We start from the raw sequence: 9,284 nt of genomic DNA, 5'->3' as shown, positions 1-9,284 counted from the left end.
TGGTTTGGGAAGGGGAGTGAAATTGTGGGCAACAGAGAAAAAAAAAAGTGATTGGAGTTTTTTAAGTTGAGAAATGGGTAAGTGGTTTTTTTATGTGAATATATGAAAAAAAATTTGTATGGGACATCAGAAAGTTTATTTTTCATCCGTTGCAAAATAAATAATTTTTTTTTCAAAAGTGTTTTTTAAAATTTTTGATAGAATGAGGTAAATAGTTTTTTTTATTAAGAGTATAATAAGTATTTTATACTATTTTTGGGGAAAGTAGATATTCAACTAAAATCATTTTGGAATGTGTTATTTTTGCATGGCCAATCAAATAGTCTGCTACTTTGCTTCAATTGCTTCCTTTCTTGCCCGCTTGCACACATTGCTTCCTTTCTTACAATCAAAAATAGCATGCAGGCGTGATGGTCTATAAAAAATAGTGTGCTATTTTTGCAAAGTAGCCCACTTTGCTTCCTTCTTAACAATCAAAGATTGGATCCCCAACCCTTCATGTTGCAAATTGCAATGGTTGACATGCCTCATCCCATACCACGGTGTGCACTCTCGTTTCCTCTCCCAAGACGCCCCAAATAAAATTTTTGAAAATTTGCTCCATCTTCCGGAGGGAATCGAAGAGCGTTCAGAATCGACCAGTGTTATTCGGCCCATCATCGAGAAATTTAGATTTCCGGCTATCCCATTTTGCCTTAATAGTTTGTTCCATATCCCTAGATTCTGCCCCTTGGATCCTTTCGCATTCGCTCATCATATAGGGACCACAGATTTTTCATTAGTGAATAATCTTTTCCTCTCCTGTCTGTAACCTAAAAATCACAATTTTAAAGTAAAAATATTTTGATTACGTTCTCTTATGTTAGTGCATTTGCACATCTATAATCATTAAAATACACGAACATTGACTTTTTCTGACCTAATGCCCAATCGATCACTTTCATGAAGAGTGCGTGAAAGTACAAGAAAGAGAGAGAGAGTACAGATAAATCAGAAGAAAATCAAAACCAAAAACAGGAGGAAGAGAAAGAAGGTAGAGCAAGGAGGGCAATCACCGAAGGAAGACTAGAAGCCTAACAACGAAACCATAGTTTTAATCCTCAGCGAAGGTCAATCTCTAAGCAAGAAATTTGCTATGTCACAGACAACAGAAGTAGTTTCAGATTGATTGCTTTTGTTTAGATTTTCAACTATAAGGATCTTCGTTTTGCTCGAGATGACCACAGACACCTTGATATTTCTTAAAGCACTGGACACTCCCATGTATGTAAACTTAGCAATAGGGGGGTCTTGAAGTAATTCCAGTAGATTAAGAGCTCTTTCAAAAGAAAAATAACATTCAAAAATAACATTCCTGCTGCCGGGAATTAGTTCAAAAAATTAGTTCAGATTTTCAAGATAAAATACAAATGATTTCTGCTCTAAAATCTGTGCAGAATAGTTTTCAAAATCCGCTCTAAAATCTCAGAATATTTTGGATGGCTCGGCACCACACTTGATCAAGGCTGGGCTTGGCTTACTTGGGCCAAGCCCAACCAACTCCTGGGATGCACAAGTTAAAGGGTGACAGCATGCGTAATCGAAGAAAAAAAAAAGGTGTAACAACATGGATGAAAAACTTTTGGACACAATAAAAAGATACAATCATGTCTGTCCCATCACGCTTGCACGCTATATAGCTTTCGGGCAAACTTTGCAGAGATGCATTAGATCTTAAAGTAGGGTATACGAGCCCGGCTGACAAAGATCTAAGCCAAAATGACTTGAGCTCTCGTAGGTCATACTTAGAATGGATCTAGATTTAGGTATTCTTGATTGTCCTACTTAGGATTAAAACTATGTATAGCTACATTCCCATCCTAAGATTAGAAATTTAGAACGGATCTAAGTTTTTAAGGAAAACATAGTCTCTTGGATGAGGTCTAGTTTGATGAGATCTTCGCTCATAAGTCCTCTACTCTATACGTCCAAGCAATCCATGGTCTGATGCCTAAACTTCGGATGTCTACCTAGGCATGCAGCTGAGTCAGAACCAGCAAACAACCAGTTCCAAACCGTCTTACAAAATGGTACCTTTTGGACCCAAGTTTTGGGCTCAAATCAACTCAAACCCGTTCTTGCCGAAATGTTGGTACTTATGTTCGACGCCATGAGCACGAGGTCGAGTTCAAATCGGAATCATTTGGTGCCGAAGTGGAAGATGCCATGGATTCGGATGGAGCCCACCGCAGAGGTTGCTGGGGAGCAGCTAATAACCGGAAGAAAACCGCATGCTACAATATGAACTAATTAAAGACCGCTGTTTCCATGACCAATGGAGCAAAGCTGGACTGTAGCTACGTTTACATGATAAGGTTAGGCATTCTTTTTTACCGGTTGAAAGTGTAGGTACTCCTTAATTCAGTATATAAGAGAGAAGCATTGCGTGTGCCGTCCAATATCATCGAGTGATGTTTAAGTGTTACGAGATAATCGAGATGTGCTGTCAGATGCATTGCATCTCCATGGGTGTTACGATTAGTCATCTCATCAATAAGGTTTAAAACCTTTGAGGACGCATACTCTCGAGTAGAAAGAATTATGGATGAGTTCAATCTGAATTGTTGATCTTCAGAGCCTCGATGATGGACTCTTGATATTACAAATAGCTGAACGCGATATGGCTTTCGGCTTGAACTTGGGTGCAATGCCTTATGTTTTATGCTATATTTAGTAAATACTAGATACTTCCGATTCCATTTCCCCAAAGCATTGATGGAATGCTTAGCAACATTGATTCTTATCATCCTCTATATTATACAAATATCTAGGCATAATAAGCACTCGAGACAATATGGCATGGAAAAAATCAGAAGTAGTATAGCTCAATTCATGATTTATTTAATAAAATTATACCATTTCAAGTTTTTGTGTCTAAATAAGACATTCAGATCACGAACCGATTGCAGAGAGTTGAGTAATAATATCTAAAAAAGTTCTCAACAAACTTCCATCTTTGGAGCTGTAAATTAAAGACCAGCTTCTTGAAAGTCTTTTAGAACGACTGAGAGAGTGAAAAAAAAGCTGAAACGAAGCTCTCCTATGAAGATGCATCCATTTCTTTCGAACCAAATGGTCCAAGACGCCAATGTATTGATTGAAAACCATACTCTGGCATCCGATAACCCCAAGGGTCCTCAAGGTATATATGTAGGATTGCATCTGATATTGAGAGAGTGGAGATAATGTCTCCAGATAGAGGCTGCATGGCCAAGTCACTGAATCTACCAAAGGACGAGAAGCAGAGCGATTCCAATGTCTTTTTTGGAGGTTGTCCGCAACGAGGAGCCTACCTTTAGAGAGAGAGATGTTTGCCATTCTAATAAAAGAGGCTCAGGGTGTAACAAGTTCTCCCTGGTGAAGGAAGTGACAGGCAGATTGAGAAGAGAAAATGCCAAAAGCCTATATTCAGAGTGGCAGCCCCAGATAAGTAATTGGAAGTGTGGTCACTCGACAACCAAGGATTAGAGCACATCCATCAACTTCGACCGGAGATCTACTTTTGAGTCCAGAAACCATCTTGTTGGGGGAAAAATGGACTACCCAATAAATACAATTAAAGCACCCAAATCCGACAGAAGACCGAGCTCATGCAGACCGAGCTTATGCGGGCCGAGCTCAGAAGACCGAGCTCATGCAGACCGAGCTCAGAAGACCGAGCCTAGAAGGCCGAGCTCGTCGTCCACATGTTGTGGCCACGCCCTGTAGTAGTCTCATTGCACCATGCTTTGCTTGCTGGCTATGCCACAACATATCAACCAGGGACAATACCCTGCTACGACTATCAACAATTAAATGCGCACGATTTCCACGGACCTCCAGCCAGCTCAAAATCTCAGGCCATCCACGGCAACTCGTTGACTCACTCAATCTCGTCCAGTCATCCACGACAACTCATTAATTCACACGATCACGTTCAATCATGAAGGTAACTCATTAATTCGTTCAATCACATCACAGGTAACCTTGCACCCCTCCTATAAAAAGGAGAACTTCTTCCTCTTAAATAGAGGACTTCTGACTTTTGGCTGGGCCGACAAAATCCCGCTCTAACTTGAGTGTCGGAGGGCCCTCATCGGAATCCCACCAATGAGGCTTTGTGCAAGTCCACCGCCGCGCGGGAGGTGGCGCTCGTCCTCTTCTTCCACTCATCGGCAGCTCTTCGACTCCTCCGGCGGGGTCACCCTCGGGCTAGATTTGAACTACAAAAGGAGGGGGAGATCTCGAGGTCCCCTGGAGAAAGCTATCCGCCGCCGCACCACCCGCCGGAGCTCCTTCTCCTTGGTCCGCGGTCACCCCCGGGTCTAAATTCCAGCAACAGTTGGCGCTAGAGGAAGGGCCCGAGTCGTGATCATGAGACTAAGAAGCAGAGGAGTCTTTAATGCCTCTCGGCATCATGCTCCAAGTCCCGGACGCTCAGTCCAGAATTCACCACCAAGACCTCCGGTAGATCAAGTTCCACAAGTCCAACCCGAGCAGTTCGACGCGCTGGTGCAGCAAGTCCAAGCGCTAGCCATTGCAGTCCAAAGCCTGCAACAAGTGGAGGCCCCTCCTGTGCCGCCTCCACGGGTTCACGTCAAGCGGAGGAAGAAACTTTCACCCGAGGCATAATCAGGCACGACTCCCGCTGCAACGACGTGGGACGTGGGGGGAACCAGTGAGAAGTAGTAGCTCGAGTCTCAAACCAACGAGTTGGAGGGGAAGAAATATAAAAGCTGAGGCCTGGAGGAGGAGAGTTATGGAGTTTTAAAATGGGATTGTAAGCCTCTGTGGCAAAGGGTACAGTCCCATTAAGTCCCATTGCCCTTCAAACTCTTCTGTCTTCCTGCAGCAAGTAAGAAACCAGTATGTACTCCCTCCTCATGGGTGTAAGTCCTCAGGACGGCGCTCGCGACGTTGCTCTCCTGCAGAGCGTCGCCATCACCGAAGCCCCCGCCGAGCTCAGAAGGCCGAGCTCATGCAGGCCGAGCTCAGAAGGCCGAACTCGTCGTCCACATGCTGCGGCCACGACCTGCAGCAGTCTCATCCAGGCCAAGCTCATGCAGGCCAAGCCGAGCTTAGAAGGCCGAACTCAGAAGACAGACCTCAGAAGGCCGACCCCAAAAGGCCGAGCTCCGAAGACTGACCTCAGAAGGCCGAGCTCAGAAGGTTGAGTGCAGAACGCCTCCCCCAGAAGGCCAGTGCTGAGCCAAGTCCTGAGGGACTTCGAAGCTCGGGAACCATCAAAATGTCTCCAAAAGATATAAGACGCCATTATGGCTTTAAATAATTTCAATATTTTACCTATTTCCAGATTGGAGAATGCAAAGGACGACATATGGGTATCTCCACCTCCAACATCGCCCCGATCTGAGTGAGGGCACACAATCACCAACGGACGAAGTCCGTCTTCTGTATCCATCTCCATCAAAAACCTCGACCAAGTTCGGGATGCCCCGCTGAATCGACAGGGAGCTTCGGCTCCCTCGACCTCGGAAAACATCGCAGGGTCGACAGGGAGCCTCTCTCCCTCGACCTCGCGCATGATCCCCCGACTAAGGTCGGGATGCCCCGCTGAGTCGACAGTGAGCCCCAGCTCCCTCGATCTCGGGAAGCATCGCAGAGTCGACAGCGAGCCCCAGCTCCCTCGACCTCGCGCATGATCTCCCGACTAAGGTCGGGATGCCCCGCTGAGTCGATAGCAAGCCCCAGCTCCCTCGACCTTGGGAAGCATCGCGGGGTCGATAGTGAGCCTCTCTCCCTCGACCTCACGCATGATCCCCCGACTAAGGTCGGGATGCCCCGCTGAGTCGACAGTGAGCTCCAGCTCCCTCGACCTCGAAAAGCATCACGGGGTCAACAGGGAGCCTCTCTCCCTCAACCTTGCGCATGATCCCCCGACTAAGGTCGGGATGCCCTGCTGAGTCGACAGCGAACCTCAGTTCCCTCGACCTCGGGAAGCATCGCAATTCGACAGCGAGCCCCAGCTCCCTCGACCTCATGCATGATCTTCCGATTAAGGTCGGGATGCCTCACTGAGTCGACAGCGAGTCCAAGCTCTCTCGACCTCGGGAAGCACCGCCGAGTCGACAGCGAGCCAAGTCTCCCTCGATCGCGGGAAGACATTCGACGCCATTTCGACGACATTCGACGCCTCCTACGACGACGCACCCCGATCTGAGTGGGGGTACCCTGCTGAGTCGACCACAAACCAAAGAAGGCCGCTGAAGTTGACCTCGAAGCAGAGTCGTTTATCTCGGCTTGGACAGCTCGTCTTAAGGCCATTAGCTCCGACTGCACGAGAGGTTCACCCTACTTAGCACATACATCTCCATAGACATTTGGCTATATTACAGGATGATCGACGACTGGACTACTTCCTTCGCCCGAGCCAAAAAGCAGCTCGAACTCGAAAGTCGGGGGGTAGTATTGGGAGAAAAATGGACCACCCCACAAATACAATTAAAGCACCCAAATCCGACAGCAGATCGAGCTCATGCAGGCCGAGCTCAGAAGATCGAGCTCATGCAGGCCGAGCTCATGCAGACCGAGCTCATGCAGGCCGAGCTCCGAAGACCGAGCTCATGCAGGCCGAGCTCATGCAGACCGAGCTCAGAAGACCGAGCTCATGCAGGCCGAGCTTATGCAGACCAAGCTCATGCAGGCCGAGCTCATGCAGGCCGAGCTCATGCAGACCGAGCTCAGAAGACCGAGCTCAGAAGACTGAGCCCAGAAGGCCAAGCTCGTCGTCTACATGTTGCGGCCACGCCCTGCAATAGTCTCACCGCACCATGCTTTGCTTGCCGGCCACGCCACGACATATCAACCAGGGATCATACCCTGCTACGACTGTCAACAATTAAATGCGCACGATCTCCACGGACCTCCAGCCAACTCAAAATCTCAGGCCATCCACGGCAACTCGTTGACTCACTCAATCTCGTCCAGTCATCCACGACAACTCATTAATTCACACGATCACACTTAATCATGAAGGTAACTCATTAATTCGTCCAATCACATCACAGGTAACCCTGCACCCCTCCTATAAAAAGGGAACTTCTTCCTCTTAAAAAGAAGACTTCTGACTTTTGGCTGGGCCGACAAAACTCCGCTCTAACTTGAGCGTCGGAGGGCCCTCATCGGAATCCCACCGGTGAGGCTTTGTGCAGATCCACCGCCGCGCGGGAGGTGGCGCTCGTCCTCTTCTTCCACTCACCGGTAGCTCCTTCGACTCCTCCGGCGGGGTCACCCTTGGGCTAGATTTGAATTACAAAAGGAGGGGGAGATCTCGAGGTCCCGTGGAGAAAGCCGTCCGCTGCTGCACCACCCGTCGGAGCTCCTTCTCCTCGATCTGCGGTCACCCCCGGATCCAAATTCCAGCGACACATCTCAACCGAAGAAGGATTGTGAATTTGAAGGACCTCAAATTAGCCTCCACATCATCACAAAACACTAAAATGTCGTCAGCATATTGTCTCTCAAGTTACTCTCTCCCATTGTAGAGAATTCAAATCCAAAGCACCTACTGATATCTTTTGTATATATGAGACAAGGATCCTTGCTCTTTCATGACATTGCTAAAGGACTACTACAAGCAACTTCACAGATGTGTTCTATTTTTTCTAGCTTCACCTTCTTGATAATATCTTGAAACATGGATAAAGAAGCATAGGTTTAAGTTTACGAGTCTGAATCATTTCAAATTTCTCTGGTTCGAGCTTCCACAACAATTGAGATCTGTAATCTGTATAGAGGTAGGTTCTCTTCAATTAGATTAGAAATAAATGCGATGAATCACAGCCCATCAAGTTCACGTTTCTCGCAAAAGAAAAGAGAACCATATAGATTTATGGTGGATCCCAAGGTACGTACAGAGGAATCCGCCTTTCCTACCTTCCAGTGGGTTCGCATCTCCACTATTCCATTCTCCGGTGAGCAGTTCCTCTTGGCCGCTTTTTGCCTCCCCGGCCTGCCGCGCCGTCCTCTATCCAACCCTTCAAATCACTCAATAAATAAAGGAATGGGAGGAGACACAATGCGGTCACGAGTCACCTTAGCCTTGGCTTCCCCTCCAAAATATCTGCATTCTACCGAGGTGGTAGCACAGATGGTACGCAACTTTGTTTCCATCGATATAACGCGCATGCAATGATTAAATATGGAAATCAGATATTTTCTGCCTGAACGTACTCGATAGGAACACTTCTGATCCATTAATACTGAGATAGTGCTGGAGTGACGTACTCACATATAGGTAACCACGGATCGGAAGGGATATGAGTATATTATCTACCCGCATCGCACATTTTTTGATAAAAGGAGGCTCAATGGAATCTGCTACGCGGGTGAAGTTGATTCTCCTCCCCCTCCTTTTTCCTAAAAATAAAAAATAAAAATCCCAGTACCTCCAACTCCAGGTGCAGGGCCACAGTGAAGTGCCCTGCTATCTAACGCCCGTAGCCGCAGTGGCTTTTTTCAAAGTGGCACAGGGGGTGGTCCTATTGCACCATACGTAATGATTTGTTAAGTAATATCTTTTGTTTGGCTATATAATCTAAGTTACAACAAGCTCACCATGTTATATAACTGGAACAACGGTATTGTTCGTCCTTTTTGCCGTTTATTTGTATAAAAGATAGTTTTAAATTCAAACCTTTTAAAGCCAAATTAAAAATTATCCTTCATATGATATAAATGATTATTCAAAGTACGCTATTATCTCTTGTTTTTGCTTGCATTGACTGATAATGAGCATGGTAACTTATAATTGATATTATTTCTAGCATAGCAGCGACCGGATAACAGATGTAGCAGTTCCATTATTTTTCAGTAGAGGAAATCTATCAATTCCAAAGTGATGAATCGTTGAAGCAACTTTAAACCAACCATTAATTAGAGTGGTCGCATTTTGATATCACTATTGCAATGAAAAATAATAAGCAATGAGAAAAATAACGGCAATAATTTTTTAAATAGCAGATTATCAATTAAAAAAAATTATAAGTTTTATGATTAGTATAGATGTCCAATAACAACCATCATTACCACCAAAGTGGTAGCACATATGGAACGAGGCTTTGTTTCTACCGGTATAGTCCAAGTTCGAAACGCACGGGCATCGATTAAATGTAGGAACCGGATGTCCCTCGTCTGACCGCACTCTGTGGGTCTGCTGGTATTGAGGTGGTGCTGGGGTGACGTACTCACACATAAGTAATCACGGATCGGAGAGGATTTGAGTGTACCTGCATCGGACATATCCT

The sequence above is a fragment of the Phoenix dactylifera genome, chromosome 3 (assembly GCF_051530095.1).
Source record: "Phoenix dactylifera cultivar Ajwa chromosome 3, Ajwa_hap1_PhDact_Kaust_v1.1, whole genome shotgun sequence".
Lineage (NCBI taxonomy): Eukaryota > Viridiplantae > Streptophyta > Magnoliopsida > Arecales > Arecaceae > Phoenix > Phoenix dactylifera.
This window is presented reverse-complemented; position numbering follows the sequence as displayed.